The sequence below is a fragment of the Tenrec ecaudatus genome, chromosome 5 (genome assembly GCF_050624435.1).
Source record: "Tenrec ecaudatus isolate mTenEca1 chromosome 5, mTenEca1.hap1, whole genome shotgun sequence".
In the NCBI taxonomy this organism is placed as follows: domain Eukaryota; kingdom Metazoa; phylum Chordata; class Mammalia; order Afrosoricida; family Tenrecidae; genus Tenrec; species Tenrec ecaudatus.
In genome coordinates this window covers 37,348,379-37,368,143 of record NC_134534.1, presented here as the reverse complement: position 1 = coordinate 37,368,143, position 19,765 = coordinate 37,348,379, and positions in this window count along the sequence as shown.

The following is a 19,765-nucleotide window of genomic DNA, read 5'->3' as shown; positions in this document are numbered from 1 at the left end:
TCATGCCTTGCCCCTGAGACCCTTGTGAAATTAGCTATGGAGTATAATTTGGAATGGGCAGGGACCATTTCTCACCTAACATGACATTATTTTAGGAATTAGCGGGGAGAGGATAGGCCCTGATTTACCAGCCAGGGTACAGAATAGGTGCCATCACTTGGAAATGCAAATTAACTAGACTTAATTAATCTATCGATTTGTCATCCTGGAGGGGTTTGTGTGTTGCTGTGATGCTGAAGCACAGGTATTTCAAAGATTAGCAAGGTCGCCCCTGAGGGACAGGTGTCATGTCGCTCTCAGGTGAAGACAGACTAGGAAGAAGGGCCTGGCCATCTGTTTCTCTATTGGCATGTGAAATCCTTAGAGATAGCAACTGAACATTGTCTAATATAGTGCCAGAAGACGAGTCCTCTAGATTGGAAGCTACTTAAAATATGATCAGCGAAGAGCTGCTTCATCAAAGTCAAGTTGGCTTTCATGAGGTGGATATAAAGCAATTTGTTTTTCTTTTAACAGTTTTATTAGCACCTAATCCATATATCATGCAATCCAATAGTTCCACCTTCAATCATATCAAGAAAAATTGTACAATCATTACCACAATCTATTTTAGAACATCCTCCACCCATGGTTAAATCACCTTTAAAATGAGTTGTGTAATCACAATCAGTTCCTTCCCACCCACCCCCTTCATTGTTTACTCCCCAAATTCCCTCCCCTCACCATCTCTCACCCCCACCTCTACGTCCCTTATAAACCCATTCATCAGTTATTGTCTCTATGCATCCACTCCTTCTGTGTGAAGCAAGCTTTTAGGACCTCCAATATGCTTATGTGCATGGCTCACAATGAGGAGAAACAGCTGCAAACATTCATTAACAACCAGAATGTGGAATGTACAAATTATGAACCTAGAAAAATTGGAAGCTGTCAAAAATGAAAATGGAATACTTGAAGATAGATACCTAGGCACTAGTGAGTTGAAAAGGATTGATGTTGGATATTTTAAATCATACAAACAGGTGATGTGTTATGCCAGGAATAACAAATTAAAGAGAAGTAGCACCACATTCATCATCAAAAATAACATTTCAAGATCTATCCTAAAGTACAATGCTGTTGTGATAGGATAATGTTGCACACACTGTCAAAAAAAAGGCCCATTTAAGCAACTATTCTTCAAATATACACACCAACCACTAATGTCAAAGATGAAGAGATTAATGATTTCTATTGACTTCTTCTGTCTGAAATAGAACAAACATGCGATAAGGATATATTGGTATTTATGGGGGATTGGAATGTGAAAGTTGGGGACAAAGAAAATGGATGCATGATTGAACAATGAGGCTTTCATGATAGAAATGATGTCACATATTGCATAATATGACTTTGTAAGATTATCTACTTAGTCATTCAAAAAACCCTTTTCAATCTGTATATGTCTATCACATTGCATGGAATACGCCAGAATCAAAAAACAACATCTGTGTAAAGTGACCACGGAGAAGCTCAATACTATCAGCAGAACAAATCCAGGGGCTAACTGTAGAACCTACACACCCATTGCTCATGTGCAAGTTCAAGTTGAAGGTGAGGAAAACTGAAACTAGTCCGTGAGAGCCAAATTACAACATTGAGTATATCCCTCCTGAATTTAGAATCATCTGAAGAATAGATTTGATGAGTTCAACTGCAATGACCAGAAACCAGACAATTTGTGGGAGGACGTCAAGCTGTCACAGATGAAGAAAGCAAATGGGCATTACAGAGAGGAAAGAAAAGACCTAAATGGATACCAAAAGAGGCTGTGAAACTTGGTCTTGAACACAGAGTAACTACAGTAAAAGGGCTGAACAGAAGATTACAAAGGGTGGCTCAAGAAGACAGAGTAGAGCATTATCACGAACCGCGCAAAGAAACCCCAAAGGGAAGAACACGCGGGCATCTCTCAAGGTGAACGAACTAAAAAAAATTCCAAGTTGCAAGTTGTTATATTGAAGGACATCCTTGGCAAAACATGGAAGGACACAAGAAACATGAGAGGAAGATGGAAGGAATGCGCCGAGTCATTGGGTCAAGAAGAATTTGTCGCTGTTCAACCATTTCAGGAGGGAGCCTATAACCAAGAGCTGATGGCATTGAAGAAGCAAGTTCAAATTGCACTGAAGGTGTTAGCAAAAAACAAACAAACAAGCCTCCAGGAATTGAGAGAACAGCTGGGAGGTTTCACTCAAAGGGTATATGCTCTGGTGAATTACTTGGTTTGACTCTTTTGACAATCTTGGTCCTTCCTAACAAATGACTGTGGGTCAGTGCAAATGTGAGGTGCTTGTTCCACTAAGGGGATTGGGTATATTGCTAGTAAGAGAAATGAGGCACACAACAGCCTTGTGGGAACATGTGGGGAATAGTCCATCTTATCATCCTTTTCTGTTGAAAATGAGTCAATGCCAAAACAGGCGTGTGTGTGTGTGGGGGGAGTGTCTCCATAGCATCAAGAAAGAAGACTCACAAGTGGGGCATGAACTAGTGCTGAATTCTCAAGAAACAGAGAGCGGAGACACCTGGAAGCAATGATAGTAGAGGTAGATAAAGGGCATGCGTCAGAGCAGTGGGTTTCCTGACCATGGAACATAAAAAATGGAAAGTGAAGGCCAAAGGCCTTCCAAGGCTTGCTTGTTGAGTGGCATTGTCTGGGCACCATCTCACAGAGCTAGAGCTCAGCTAGAGCTTTGGACTACAGGGAGTGGAATACCATTGGGGCATTTATCAGCAGAGCTAAACGAACTTGTCTGAGTAGGGCAAAGGCCAAGGAACTTCCTGGCTGAGAGGCCAAGGACGACTAAGAGATGGGCCTGTGGGGATGCCTGAGAAGAGGCTGACCTAACTGACTAACTGTATCCTGAGCATTTCTGATCTAGAATTGTAACCTGTTAACTTTCCTAATGAATCATATAATTGAGAGTATGGTCCGTGAGTTCTGTATGGCCAATGCAAAGGGATATTGCCCTCAGCATAGGAGTAGAGAGTGCCTGGTGTCAGAATTGGTAAAGATGATTTTGGAGATGAAGACATATCTGACAGTTGTCTCGTTGGCGTCAGCCTTGCACTGATGCCAAGTTTGATTATGCTTCCCCCTTATGAAGTCAGGGGAGGTCTGACAGCAGTATTTCACAGGATGTAACAGTGGGAGGCTTCACTTGTCTATGCCAAGAAATTTGGTAGATGGTTACCAGGCCAAACCAACTGGAAGAGATCCATGTTTATACCCATTCCAAATAAAGGTGATACAACAGAATGCAGAAATTGTTGAGCATCATTAATATCACACTCAAGTAACATTTTTGAAACAGCTGGAGTAGCACATGGACAAGGAACTACTTACCAGGAATCCAAGCCAGATTCAGAAGAGCATGTGGGCTGAGGGATATCATTGCTTAAGTCAGATGGATCTTGGCTGAAAGTAGAGAAGAGCAGAAATATTTTTACCTGTTTTATTGACTAGCAAAGGCATTTGATTGTGTGGCTCATAACAAATTATGGAGAACATTGGGAGAAATGAGTATTCGAAGAAGGTATAATTGTGCTCATGAGGAACCTGCATATACATTGAATAGAACAAGGGAATTGTGCATGGTTTAAAATCGGGAAAATTGCAATGATGACTATATAACCTCACTTGAGGGAAACTAATAATATATTGGTAGGTCAGTGGGTACATTAGATGGTGTAAGATACAGCAAAAAGTAATAATAGTAATATATAATATAATAGCAAGGGTTCCTGGGGTTCAGGGTGGGAGAAGGAAGGGATAAAGGGGAGCTGATATCAAAAAGTTCAAGAAGAAAGAAAAAAAAGAAAAATGTTTTGAAAATGATGGTGGCAGCAATTGTACAATTAGGCTTGATCTAATTGAACTATGACGTTTTGTGGGGGGAAGATTGTTATAATATCTGTAAGAGCTCCCAACACAATGTAAACTTTTAAATAAATAAATAAATAAAAGCCAGAAAATCATGCATCAGGGTTGTAGCCTTCTATCATATTTACTCAATCTGTATGTCAAGCAGCTAATTTGATAATCTGGACTATATGAAGAAGCAGGCAGCACCAGGACTGAAGGAAGACTTCTGAACCACCAGCAAGAGCCAATGACATAGCCTTGCTGAAAGTCAGCTGAAGCAACTTCCTGCTGGAGATCAAAAACTATAGCCTGTGATGCGGATCACACACCTGCCAAACCAAAACAGAAATCCTCACAACTGGACCAATTCGTAACTAATTGCTTAATGGAGAAAATATTCAAATTGTCAGGAGTTCCATTTTCCTTGGACTCACAATCAATGCCCTCAGTGGATACATCAGTCAAAAAATTAAATGAGGCCACACTGCATTAGGCGAATCTGCTTCAAAAGAGCATTTAGAAGTATAGGTTAGTTTATGCTGCAGTAACGAAGACTACATGATTTCAATTGCCTAACACCATTAAAGGTGATTTATCATTCATACAGCAAGCCCACTGTGGTTCCTAGTAATTAATTCTCTAGGGAACTGACCTCTATGGGCTGGCTCACTTTTCCGGGGCACTTTGATCACAAAGCTCTGATATATCAGCACATCCTTCCAGGATCATAGAAGCAGAGTGGCCCTGGCCCTAATAATGAATAAAATGAGGTTTCTCTCTCTCCTTCCTCAATCATTCCCGTCTTCCAGCCCCCAGATACTATCCTCTGGCTGTCCAGAACATCACACTAGGTTTCCCAGTTTTGCCTAAGTCCTCCTCTAAATTCTCCATTAAACTTCCCAGTCGCAGCTATGAATGACCAGGGAGCTCTTGGGAATTGTCTGGATAAACAAATCTACAATAAAGTGAGAACTGGACTTCTGGGAAGATGGTGACATAGTAACACATACCAGAGGGACTCCACAGAATTCAGCCCAGGAGAGTTGTTTAGAGGGAAATTCAACACTGCTGGAATGCAGGAGGAGCATCATAAAGATAAGTAGGCACAAACCAATGGGATTTTGAGGGGCTGGGGCTTTTGGCTTACCTCAGTGGAGACTGGCTGGAGTTTGACCTTGGCCCTGCTACTGTCTCTGCCAGAGCCAGGACAATTTGGAGCCTGTAGGGCGACTTGGTCTCAACACAGCCAGTTTGTCACCACTTGCCTCCGGGCAGGGATTGGACCCTTGCAGTTCCACGGGCAGGGATTGGGGTCAGCTACATAGTTGCTCTTGTTTCCATCTCCTCACTGTCCAGCCCTTCGGTATTGGAGGGCTGTGCAGAGACTTTTTCTCAACACAGCCACAGCTTGCTGCTGCCGCCTAGGAGCAGGAACTAAACCCTTGCAGCTCCACTGGTGGGGATCTGGACTCAGCTACATTGTTGCGTTTGTTTCCATCTCTTCAGTATATACACCACCACCACCCGCCCCCCCACCCGCCTCGCCCACACCCCACCCCTCAGCAGGCTTGCTTTTTAAATTATTTTTCCCCTCTTTGTCTCCTTTTTGGTCTCTCACACCCTACTGCTAACCTCCAGACCACTCCCCTTAGCCTAGGGCATTTACACCTGTGCCACACCCAGCTAGGTGAGCTCCACCCTGCATAGATAGCCCAAGGCTGGGGAAAGCCCTGCTGACATCCACCAGGGGATGCTGTGCTCAACTTCCTACAGGGGAATTCCTGTCTGTGTGCCTGGGGTCCTAAAGTAGCTCAGCCAACACTCCTCAATGTTCCAAACTACTGCAGGGACCTCTGCCCAACCTCCACAACACCAAAGGAGGCAACCCACCAGCCTTCTGAGTCACTCCCCTGAGAGGGAAGCCACAGGAGGATAAAGTGGTAGGTTGATTCCATAGTGAAATCAGCTGTAGGCAGTTCAAAGAAGCATTCCTACAAGTCTGCCAGAGAGAGCCAGACTCCCTGCAAAATGGCACCTGGCTCCTCTAAAACAACGCAATGCAAACAGCCATAAGCCCCAACGATGAAAAAACAAGCGAAACAAAAGGCAATGGCAGATGTCCTGAGCATAACGACATGCATAGAAGGAGACATTGAGCTGCCACAGGAAGAAATTTTAAGAAAGCTGCTTGGTGTCATACAGGGTATAAGGGAAACGATACAGAAAAAGGATTAAATGATAGAGGAAATAAAAAGCCATAAACCAAAGGGAAATACAGGAGCTTAGGGAGGAGATAACAAACCCAGTAGCAGAAACACAGATATCGAGAATCGGAGGAAGCAGAGAACAGCATCAATGACTTGGAGGACAGCCAAGCAGACTTTAACAAACATAAACAAAAATCTAATAAGATCATCAGAGAAACTGAAAAAAACTTACGAGCTATGTCTGATGCCAAGAAGCAGAACAATATTAGAATTATTGGCTTACCTGAGGAAGACACAACAAAGAAGTCATCTGCAACAATAGTGAGAGAATTCTTGGAGGAAAACTTCTCCACCTTAATGAATGAAAAACAGGCAACCATTCAGGAGGCTAAAAGAACACCAGCTAGGCTGAATCCCAAGAAGTGACCAAGGCACATAATAGTTAAATTATCCAACTTTGAGGAAAAGGAGAAAATAATGAGAGCAGCTAAAGAAAAACAAGCAATCACATATAAATGTTCCCAAATAAGAATATGCTCCGACCTATCAGCAGAAACTATGAAGAAGAGGAGAGAGTGGAGCAACATATTCCAAAAATTGAAGGAAAACAATGCAAACCCAAGAATACTCTACCCAGCCAAATTATCGACCAAGATAGATGGAGAAGCAAGAGTCTTCCCAGACAAGGAAAAACTCAAAGAATATGTTAGAAGAAACCCAGCCCTACAAAAGATCCTTGCCAACCCACTTTGGGCAGAAGAACAACACTCACCAAACAAAAATAAGAGACCACCACATAGAACAACCTCACCCAGAGGACAAAAAAGAGAAAACAGACCTCAAGATAGCATTGACTTAAAGAAGGAAAGAATTCAAAGGCTGCCGAGGTAAGCTTTTAAAAAAATTCAAAGGGGGCATAGGGAAAAAGCTATGGTATACAAACATTCTTGGGGTGAAGACCAGGTAATATGGCAGGGACCAGACCAAATACAGGGATACACATGGTAGACAACTAAAAAGGAGGTGGGGAAAGAAAAACAATAATAATAAAGAAACGGGTAGCGGCGGCTCAGGGCACTAACCCACCCAAGGGAGAGTATTGTTTATATCTCCACAGGGAAAGAGGGGCCCCAACCCCAACTACTAAGCGGACACCTGCCCCTCCCCTCAAAAGAATATATTTCAAAGGACGGCACTGAATCTATAGCTCCGGGAGAGGGACATATCTGTATTATCTGCCCACTTGAACAAGCCACAAAGCAATGTGGCAGCTGGGAGAACTGTTTGGTAGCTGGCACAGGGACTGGCGTACCCACTGTGCATGCTCAGAGGTTCAAGCTTCTGGCCAGGAAGGGGTGGTACACCTAGATGGGCATTACACTTGGATTGGCCCTCTGGGACACGTGAATTCTATTCAGCCAGTGGGGTCAACCAGGATCATCAACCACGCCTCCCGGTGGAGGAATTGAAAGGCAGGATCCAGAGCTTGCTACAGCTTTGTTTCTTCTCTAGAGCAGCTTCTGGACAGGCTGTGTGGGGGTGAAGGGCCCTGAGGGGGGCTGTGTAAAACCTGAAACTTCTATCTTTTAAAAAACTCACTTGGATGACTAGCCAGGCTTTGGAGTGAATTCTCTCTTGCGGGAAGCCAAGGACCAAGGTATTTCTTCCTTGAGAGAGATCTAACAAAAACTCAACAATGCTCCACCACCACCACCACCCCAGGGTGGAATGATCTTGGTGACTGCTTTTTGTGTATGTGTTGGGAGCGAGACCTTGGAGGCAGAGGCCAAGGGACCACATAGACGAGAGGCTGAGGATGAGAGAGAGAGACTTGGTGGATGGCTGAGGAGAGGTGTTGCTATGGACCACTGACTCTATGCTTCATAGTTCTTGATCCTGGGTGTGGTAACCTGTTAAACTTGAAGCCCCCATTGTGAGTGTTGTCCGTGTGTTCTGTGTGACCATTGCAGTGGATTATCGACCCAGGAGAAAAGCAGAGTGTCGTAGGAGGGATGGTTGAGGTCCGAATAGGGCACAGAAGGATGAAGGGTGGAGGTGTGTCTGACCTCTGCCTAGTGGCAATTGGCCTCGGCTGATATGGAGATGGATTGTCCTCCCTTGGGTAGTTGGAGGTTATTTTTTTCAGTTACAAAATAATGTGTCTTGTGATAATTTTACTCAAATGGGATGGAAAACATTTTGAGAAACAGCAACTCTTAGACATTTTAAATGATTATTATTGTTGTAAGGAAACAGTTATTGAGTGTGAGGCCCCATCCTGTTTTACACACATTACTCATTTAATCCTAGTGTGGCAGAGAGTCTCCAAGACGGCTCCCATCAAGACCTCTTTTTCCTTGTGTGCACACGCACTCTTCCCACCAATGCCGGAGGCTGATTCCACATTAGCCTCAGAGCTAGGCCAGCCTCGCAACAGGCTTGGGCTGAAGTGGAGATGCCACTGTGCCCACTCTGGGTCTAGGTGAGTGTGGCTCTTAGGAGACCTGGCAGCTTCTCCTTTCACTTACAGGAAGCCAGTCGTCACAGTGTAATCAGCTCAGGGACTTGCCAAGAGTGTGGGAGTCTTCTTGAACCTTCCAGTGAAGCTGGAAGACGGCACCTGAAGCAGAAGAACCGATCCTCTGGTAAGATAAGAGTTCCCTTAGCTCACTCTCTGACCCAAAGAATCATAAGAAATCAAATCGTTGTTCAAAGTCACTCTGTTGAGGTGGTTTGCTACCAGGATTTTGAATCAGTTCCCTCTGGTCAAACAGGAATCGAGCCCTGTTTGCTACACAGCAACCTGAAAACACCAGATACCAATCCTCTAAGGTAAGTACAGTCACCTGAACCTGTCAGTATAAGGCAGGAACCCTTCAGAGAAAGAAAATGCAAATAGTTCCACCAATGCAAAACAAAGCCACCTCACAGCCAAATATAGACTAGCCCACAAAGTAAACAATAATACCTTTGATGAATGTGCTTCTTAGAACAATCAACTGTATTGAGACCCCAGGAGCAATACGTGCCCCAAACCAAAGATGGAATGGCAGGGAATCCCGACAAGGGGGCTGAGGAACGCAGGGTGTCAGTGGGGAAGCACTGACACATTGTGGGAGTGGCAACCAATGTCACAGGAGCATTTGTGCATGAATTATGAAATGGAAAATGGATTTATATAACACAGAATAAAATGTTTCCAAAATACAGAGAAATTGGACAAGGGTGGAAAGCTTTCAAGATCCAGAGAAACAAGACAGTCCCGCAGACTGCTGGCTCTCACAGGTTTCAGTCTATGCCTGATGATTACACTGGTTAAGAATTTTCCTCTAAGGTCACACACAGAAACCAAGTCCATTTGGCTTTAAAGCCTGAACGCTAAATTGTACCTAATATCGCTTCTGAAGTCAATTCATTAGTTTAGGACCTCAAGTGTATGATATATAACTTGACTTTCTCATTGACTCAACACAATTTGTTTACAAGGACATTTAGGAAGATGGACAAGTTTCCAACAGTTATTTCATAGGGGTAGCATGTTATGGACCCACATTTACACTGCCCTTTCTCACGACCTTAAGAAAATGAAGAAACAGCCATTTCAACCATTGGTGGTGATGCACTCCACAGAGCTTGGGATGAAGAAGACCGCAGGGCGCATGCGTGCCACGTGGCATGCAGTGTGCCTGTGGAGCATTTGTAAGATGTGGAAACAACCGCGATTGCTTTTTTACAAATTCGTTTTCCAACTCGGTGCTCACACGTAACACAGTCATGGAGTAAGGTAGATTTCATTTCCCACAGACGGCTATGTCCATAGCTCCGTTCAGCCATGTGTATCTTCTACCGGGTAAACCTGCTATTCCTCCATCAAGTAGTAGTTTATCTCTTTACTCCTTGGATCTGGGAGGCCTTCATGATCACCTTGATCAGTAGAATCCAGGGAAAATGACCAGTTCTCATCTCTCCGCTGGCGTGAGAGCTGCCACTTGCAGGCCTCTACAAATCAACCACCATATCGGAAATGTGCCTACGCTGGAAATGCCATGTTTTGCGGAGAGAGACCAGGGAGCAAAGAATGGGCCAGACCTGTGAGTCAAAGTCTTCTTGGAAATGGATCCTCCAGTTTCGGCTGCCCGAAAGGGCTCCGCCGCCATCATCACTCTGTTGCATGTGCTCCCCGAGCCCCCTCTGGAAGTCTCACGGGTACTCTAACCCAGGCTCTCGGTTGCAATTATCACGGGGCAATCCCCTGTGACTCCTCTTCTGCTCCAATTGTCGCTCACTCGTGTCCTGAGTAGGAGAGGCTGAGATACTGCTCACGCGGCCTGCTATCGCTGCTGCTGTCTGAGCTTTTCTGACAAATGCTTCCTGAGCCCCTCCCTCCCAGACCTGCCAGGGCAGTGCAGGACAAGCCCAGAGCCTCTCACAAAGCCATTTCTTTCAGCTCTGGAATTCATTCACTTCCCATGGCCTCTGCCAGGTCCAGGAGCGGTCGGTCCATTCACATTGATTTCATCCTCCCAGCGCGGCTTCTCTGCACAGCGCCCAGAACCCTTCTACCCAACCACGCAGGAAACCAAGCCGCCTCCTAAGCAATTAGTCGTGGCAAAGGGGGATTCACTGTTTCTGAGCTTTTGTGGTGATGGGAAAAATTAATACTTTTATTTTTCACATATAATTCACATATACAACTCAATAGTTCGATCATGTATTTTTAAAGTTGTTCAGTCATCACCACAATCAATGTTAGAACATTTTCTTCTTTCTTGTACTCATCGGCTCCCTCTGTCCTCCAATCTCCCTGCCATGACCTCAGGAAATTACTAATCCAGTCATTGGCTCTATAGACTGACCTATCTGGTATTCCCAGTAGAGAAAAACATATCACATAAAACAGAGTACCCAAAAAGAAAGCAGAAAATATTAAGAACTGGAACACATTTCAAATGGATCAAAAGGGAGATGAAATGAGGTGGTGTGACATTTTACCCTAATAACATCAGCGGAGGATGGAGTCAGCGAAAGAGAGGGAACCTTTGGTGAGATGGATTGACACCGTGGCTACATCAATGGGCTCACACGTAAGAAAAATGGTGAGGCTGGCACAGGTCCAGGGCCGCGTTTCGTTGTTACACGTAGTTGCTAAGAGTCAGACTAACTTGACGGCACTTAACCACGGCAACGGCCATAGTCAACTTTACAGCACTCTCCGCTGACACTGTCAACTGTGGTCAGAAGGGACTCACTGGAGGCTTGATCCATGTGGGGACCCTGCAAATGGATTCGGGGCTTCCACGGTCATCCAGTGCCTTCTGTAAACTGGGCTCTAAAGAATTTGAGCTCTACTACGGTTCCTGCCTTCATATTGGATTTTATTATGTACACAGAGGCTGGTGTGCTTCTTCAGTGTAGACTTAGCTCATGCCTCATTTCGATGGCTGCTTGTTTGAAGGCAACACTTTAAGATTTCAGAGGCTATTATTATTTTTTGTTGCTGGGCACCATCTGATTTATGGGTGATGTCAAATTTTGGAATGCAGAGTAGTGCTGGTTGAACAACATGATGAATGTCATTAAATTATAAATGTCAACATGGCAACTATTTGGTTATAGTTGTACGTATCACTCAGGGTTGTATCCTTTCACCATATTCCCTCAATGTGCCAAGCAAATAATCTAAGAATATGAACTGTAGGAAGAAGAACGCCGCATCGTAACTGGATGACTCATAAACAACCTGCAAAATGCAGATGGCACAGCCTCACTTGCAGAAAGCAAAGATGGCATGAAGCACTTATTAATGAATATTTTAAAACTCCAGCCCTTTCCCGACACAACCTCTGAAGATAAAGCACACCAGCCTGTGTGATCACGAGATGCCAAAGGGATCAGTTATCAGGCATCAAAGAACAAAAATCATATCATTGTGTGCTCTCCTCCATGATACGATCGCTGAAGACAAATGGGTGCATAAGAAAATGTGGTGAAGAAAGCTGATGGTGCCCAACTACCAAGAGATAGCATCTGGGGTCTTAAAGGCTTGAAGGTAAACAAGCAGCCATCTAGCTCAGAAGCAGCAAAGCCCACATGGAAGAAGCACAGCAGCCTGTGCGATCACGAGGTGTCGAAGGGATCAGGTATCAGGCATCATCAGAAAAAAAATCATTTTTTAAAGAAACATACTGTATATATTTTATACAGCCCATCTCAAGAAATGAAATCAACAACATTCTATTAACCCTTCCATATATGTGGTTCTCTTCATCGTTCCATGTCTACTTCTTTGCATCCCTGATACACCCTCTCTAGTCCAGCTCCTCACTTCCTGTTCCCTAACCCCTCCCTCATTCCCCAATGTTGCTGACTGCTCTATCCACCCCTACTTTGGCCTCATAGAGACCGCTCTTCACTTTGTGGCCAATGAGATCTTTCCAATGTTTGGTTTTGATGATTAATGGCATGAGACGTAAGTCATTCTTTACACAGGATTTACAAAGTCTGTGCTTACTTCTCCAAAGCAGGGTGACAATTAAGGGGAGGGGTGCCCCAAATGCATAACCAGAATAAATAACTACATTTTAATGAAGTATTTTTTTAAACTTAATGGAATATATCCATGTTGAAAAATATACCAGCATTCACAATAAAGACATCATCAAGATGATAATTTTGATCTTCTTTTGTGCCAGGCTCCAATGTGGCTCTACACAGCACTGTCTTCATTGTTACAAAAACCGCATCCCGCTGCCCCACCCTTTAAAGTCACCTTTTCACTGTCACAGAAACTAAAAATATGTATATATATTTCTGAGAATTTAAATAATTATATAATCCACAACTAGCTTATAAAATACAGACACATAAGCTTAAGAAACTAATCCTAGCCATCACTGTTGATTAAGTAAATAACAATCCATCATTTGAAGACTCTCTTTTGGGAAATCCCCTAACAGTTTGTATTGTATATAAACAGACCAAGATAATAACAAGCTGTCTGCTCTGAGACCAGAGGAATTAGATGGTGTTTGGCTACCACTAGGGACTGTTCTGACCAGGAACAGTCCTTCATCCACATGATCCTCTTGTTTCTGCCTCTGTGAACCAGGAAGTCCACCTGTCACTCTGTCTCACAGTTCCATAGCCTCAGCACTGCTCTATGTTCTGCCTCCTGGTCTGCTTGCATCAGTCTCTGGTGCCTCTGCCTCTGCCTCTTCAGACAGAGATCTAGAATGTGCTCCACTGGTGGTTGTTCTTTGATGGTCCTACGATTTCCCTGTTCCTGCTTCTGGGATGGCTCCTTCTATATTCTTATAGAGCACCAACTAAAACTCACCAATCCTCTCCATTAGTGTTTCACACACTCTATTTTCATGGTCTCACTCAATCCTTTGGTAGGAATTACAGAAACATGGATAGTAGAATCATCTTAGGAGATGTCACTTCACCACACGTGGGAAACAGAAGTGGGAAGAGTGTGTAGGAGGACAAACTCTCAACACTTACATGTTAAGAAGTCTGAGGGCCAAAGGCTCCCGCAGAGGCAATCTTCACAGTCATGGGTTGGAGATGGGTCCCACTCACATTCTCCTAAATAGAAGTTGTTCCCCAGGACGTGCCCCCATAATAATGCCAAATCTAAGGTGCTGTTTGCAAACACATAATCACTGACTATACACATGGAGATCAACTGCTTGAAGTTATCTGCCTGTAGGTTGTCAGCCATCTGAGGCAATCAGACCCCATTGTCTGTCCCACCCTAAGTAGGGCCCACTCCCTTCTGATAAGAATAATGGATTGTTCCCCTGAGGGAAAGCTCAAAGACTCCTAAGGTCAAGCCAACGTAAGGAAGACAAGGGTTAGGCTGCCATCTTGAGTCTAGAGCCCAGCTATCTCATTATGTGTAGGCCTTCCTGTCTCATGTGTGTCCCTAGTGCCTCCCCTTCCTCTTGTCAATATCCTCCTAGCTCGTCCCCCTCCTGCTACACGTATGGTCTATTGTACAACCCCTTCCTTCCTATTACCATGCTTGCCGTGGCCTCCTGCTCAAGATGATACAAACTCATGGGACTACATTATGCTTCTCTGCGTGGACCTGGCCCGTGAAGTCATGACTGTGGAGGTGAGCCCGTGTATGTTTTATCTTGTCTGATGGCTCTTTAATTTACTCCTCAGTTACACAACCGCCCCTTGGGCCCATTCCATCCAGGGGCCTGGTCCCTATAGCCACAATCTCTAACCTATGGACCTGGCACAAAGGGATGTCTAGCTTCAGAAAACAAAGCAAGACTTCACATTCTATACAAAAGAGACCTTTCAATGGATTAAAGACCTAAATACAAAACATGAAACTATAAAAACCATGGAAGAAAATAGAGAGTCAATGCTAGGGGCCCCAATGTAAGGCACAGTAGAATACTAAACATAACTAAAAACACACAATCAGCAGAGGATGACCTAGATAAATGGGACCTTCTAAGAATTCAGTGGGAGAAAGATGAGGCTTTCTACTCCTGTAAAGAGTCAGTTCTCAGACACCCACTGGGATAATGGTACCCTGTCCTAAAGGGCAGCTAGGGGTCAGAATTGACTTGATGGCAGTGAGTTTGGTTATTTTTTAGAATAATTAAATATTATGTTGATTAAATGTTTTCTCTCTAAGAGCAAACATTCTCCAAAAGAATGAAATACTATGGTCATAAAAAATTTTCTCAAAAAGAAAAAAAATTTGGAGGTTTATAAAAGCTGTGAGAGCTCCCAATAAAATGATCTTTTAATTTAAAAAAGAAAAAAGACACAGTGTAAGATATGAAAAAATGTGTACGTATATAATTTATCAGGGGTTCTTGAGGGTGGGGTGGTGGAAAAAGGAACTTATTAATAAGGGCTCAAGTAGAAAGACAGTGTTTTTTAAATGATGATGGCAACATATGTACAAATTTGCTTCATATAATTGGTTTATGGATTGTTATAGTATCTGTAAGAGCCCCCAATAAAATGATAATTTTTTTAAAAAGAGAAAGAAAAATCTGACATATTGGGGGTGGGGGAGGAATTAGCTACAGTATACCTAACAGAGATCTAATCTCTAAAATTTATTGAACACTTTAGAGATTGATAACAAAAAGATGTAAACAATGTAAATGCCCATCAATGGGTGAACCAATAGTATGTGGTCCATACTGTGTACTAATAAAGAATGACAAGTCTGTGAAACATTCACAGATGGTTGAATTTAAGGACATTATGCTGAGTGAAATAAGTTCATCAAAAAGGACAAATGTTGTGTAAGACCACTACTACTTTTCAAAAACACACAGAAAATGTTGACACATGGGGAGGCTTTCTTGGATGGTTACTTGGCTGGGAAGCGTAGGGAGGGAAGCTAGAGAGAAGGTGTTCATCATGGCAGAGGAAAAGGGAATACACAACACGAGGGAGTGAACGCAGCATGAAAAAGACAAAGGAACCACGGAAAGAAATCCAAGCCTAAAGGGAAACTGGCAATTCCTATCACAGACATCCTGCAGCCAGCAGGAGTGGCAAATGATAATTTACAATACGTTCACAGATAAACATGCTAAGCAGCTATGGAAAAATGTTAAAGGGCACACCCACCTGCAGATGTAAGTTTGTTCACAGATAGTTCTATGTACACAATTACAATATTAATATAGCCAATAGAGCAGGGGTTCTCAACCTGTGGGTCACGACTCCTTTGGGGGTCAAATGACCCTTTCACAAGGGTCACCTGATTCATAACAGTAGCAAAATTACAGTTATGAAGTAGCAACGGAAATAATTTTATGGTTTGGGGGGGGTGGTCACCACAACATGAGGGATCATATTAAAGGGTCACGGCATTAGGAAGGCTGAGAACCACAGCATTAGAGTGTACAAGGGGCATAGTCAGGGAAACATCTCAGACATAACCAACTACCTTGTAGGATAAAGCTCCTAAGCTTGAGGGCAATGGACCACAGACTTGGAGGACTGCTGTGCTGACCGGCACCCACAGTTCACAAAGGCAGCGATGAGGATGGCCCAGGACACAGCAGTGCTCCCTTCTGTAGACCTGGGATCACGGTGAGCCAGAGCCGACTTGATGGCACCACCAACCGCAAGCGTTCCTAAGGACATATGCTCTCCATACTACTTTGGTGCGGTCTTAAAAGTTTGAGTTACTTAGTACCCTATCGTTAGAGCTTCCTGAGGATCCATTTACATTTGTTCTAGTTTTAATACTTATGCTTTCTTTTTAACTTATGGTAGGCTTCTATCTGCTTTACTTGGTTATTCTGATTAGTTGGTTTTTTTTGGTTATGACTTGTTTTAAAAATGTGTTTCTGTCTATGAAATAGAGGATAGATAAATCCATAGCAACAGTAACTGGATTAGGGGTCCCTGGGAGGTATGGCAGGGGAGGGGAGAGGGGAAATGGGGAACTAATCATGGTAAGTACAACATTGAGGAAAATGTTCTAAAACTGATTGTGGTAATGATTGAACAACTTTTCTTGGTGTGATTCAACTATGGAATTGTAGGATATGTGACTTATAGGCCAATAAAACTGTCAGAGAAAAAATATTTGTGAGCCATCTAAGATGCAAATATCAGTGTCTTGTCATCTAGAGCAAAGTAGTTTAAAAGAAACCAAAGTCTCAAGGGAGCAATTGGCCCAAAGGACTAATGGACTACGTGTACCACAGCTTATTCAACTGTGAGACCAGAACTAGGTGGTGCCCAGCTACCACTACCACCCACTCTGACTGGCATCATCAGAGGGTTCCAGGCAGAGTAAAGGGAAAATTAAGAACCAAAACATTATCCACGCACACACAAATTAGTCACAAAAAGACCAGACTTACTGGTCTGACAGAGACTGGAGGAACCCATTGAGACTACAGCCCTAGAACACATCTTTCTGATCTGAACTGAAGACATTCTGAGAGGCCACCTTTCAGGCAATATTCAGGCCCACACAATGAACAGAATCACCATAGAGGAGCATGCTCTTTAGAACAATTAATGACACAAGATCAAAAAGAAAAGCGAGAAGTCAGAAAGGAGTAGAAAATTCAGGAGAGAAGAAATGGGGAACTCGTGGAGAGTGCTACCACAGGGGGAGGAAGGCAGCAGAGGCAATGGCATGTGGGCCCTGAGTGAGCTCCTCCAGCCTCAGTGCGGAGACAGAGAACCCAGTTTCACAGCTGCCCGAGGGTGATTCCTGCGGCGAAGGGTTCAGACATCCCTCCACTCCCGATCCTTCTTTACCCTGTTCTGACACCAACTATCCCTCACACCACACTCGACGTTTGTGCTGAGTTCTATAATCGGTTGCAATGGCTACATATAACCCACAGACGATGCTCACAATAATGGGGGGTTATTAGGAAAGGTAACAGGTTAAAACAAGTCAGGATCAGAAAGCTTATAAGGTTATAACTCTTTTGCTTGCAGCACCTTCTCAGCTAGGCCAGCAGTCATGTCTCTCTGATCCTTGGCTCCACAGCCACACAGTCCTTGGTCTGTACCCAGGTCCATCAGGTGTCATAAAGCTCCTTTACCAAATTCCCAGAGGGTACTCCACTCTGTAACCCATCCTCCTGTCCTAAAGCACTCAGTTTGATTCACTCTGTGGGCTGAACAGCCCACCATTGTCTCACGGTCTCAGCCTGCCTTCTCTGCTCTGTCTCGCTGTCTTGGTGCACAGCCTCTGGTGCCTCTGGACCTCCATCTTCCAAGCAGAGATCTCTATGCACTTTGCTTCTTCCTTGATGATCATGGGATTCTCTGCTTCTGCTTCTGAGATGGCTCGAGTTTATACCCAACAAAATGGCAAAGCTGACCAATTCCCAAATTGAAGTCCTCTATACCTTATTTGCATGTTATGGATAGAAGAACCAGAGCAAGAAATCTCACTTCAGTGAAGCATTTGATGTCACTTTATGTATGCTTGATGTACAAACTGTCAAATGGGAAATTGGTTCACTCTGAAAACTTTTACCTGAAACAATAAAAAGTTAAAGCAAACCCCAAATACTGCAATGTGATGAGCTCATCTCCTCAGAGGAGCGCTCTGTTCTCAGTTTTCCACCTCAGAAAATCTTCTAGTGGTAATTGACTATTGATAAGATTTTTTTTCCCTTCACCCATTGCATGTGTCCCAGGACTTTTATTTCCCCAACCCTCTAACTCCCCTCTGGACCTCTCCCTCTCCTTTGAGCCAAACAGGTAAGTGTTCAGCTGCCAACCAAAAAGTTGTCAGTTCATATCCATTTAGGGACTCCCCGGAGAAAGGATGGTGGATCTGCAGTCCTACTCTGTCACATGGGGTCACTATGCATCAAAATCAACTTGATGGTACCAGCAACAATAGAGCCCTCCCTAGCTAACTCGTGCACATGCGTGCCCTCTCTGAGTGAGTGTCCCTTCCTTCTGAGGCCCGCTCCTCACACAGCAAGCGAGGCTGGCCCATCCTCTCAGACATTTCCCTTAGATTAGCAGCTACCTCATTGTCAAAACTGCCTACTGCATTATTTAGAGAGTCCAGAAAGGAAGATCCATGTCTGGGTGCTTACCCAGTGTGGTATTGTGTCTGTCTCTAGGATGTTACCTCACCCGACTGAAGACTGACAAGTATTTGTCAAATATACTATCCAAACTAGAGTGGATGCCCAGGTTGCTACAGTAATGGCAACTCTGCTTGTGCTTTTAGCTGCACTGGCAGACTAGGATGCAAACAGCCCTCACTCTTCTGGATGGATTAGAGCTCAACCTAGAGGAAAAGGGACCGTCTATTCTACTAGCTGCTGACAATTACAACCTGCCTCTGAAAAGTCTTCAGGTCTGTGTGAGAGAACACGACAAGGACAACGAGGGTGGAAGGAGGAGGAGGGGTGTCTGAGGAAGACCCAAAGAGAGGGGGGGAAGATTTTGTGCATCTAAGAAAAGGTTGAAGAACCGTGAGCTTGGGAGAGGAAATGAGACCAGTGACCCAAAGTACACTCACCCTCCTCCAGGAAAAGTTCTCAGAAAGGTGGAAAACTCTTGAGCAAAGCATAAAGGTGACAAGTTTCAGATGATCTGTTTGTAGGGGGGGGGGCGGATTTAGGGAAAACAACAGCAAATATCTTCAGGGGTTAAAAAAAGATCATTCTGCTTATACCACGCTCCACCCCCACCCCCCACCACCACACTCACACCCTCAACTTTATCCAGTGAGGATGTGCAGAAACTATCATTTGCTCTTCTACCATGAGGTCATGGGTTCAAAGCCACCAACTGCCCCATGGGAAGAAAAATGAAGCAATGTACTTTCATAATGTAGCAGGGTGGAAAAGAGGAAGACTTTCAGCAAGATGGAGTGATACAGTGGGTGCGTCGATGGGCTCAGACAAAAGAACAATTTTGAGGGCGGCACAGGCCTGGGCGGTGTGTCCTGCTGCACGCAGGGGCTTTGGCTGTGAGTTGGAACGGACTCAATGGCACCTAACAATCACCACGTGGGGTCCTCACCATGAGGTCCTTCTTCTGGGGCAGTGGTAGAATTTTTGTCTTCTTTGCTTTCTACTTTAAGGTAAATATCATTATCCCGAGTTTACGACGAAAGAAACAGGCTCAGCAGAGCGTCAGCAGTGTCACGGAGGCC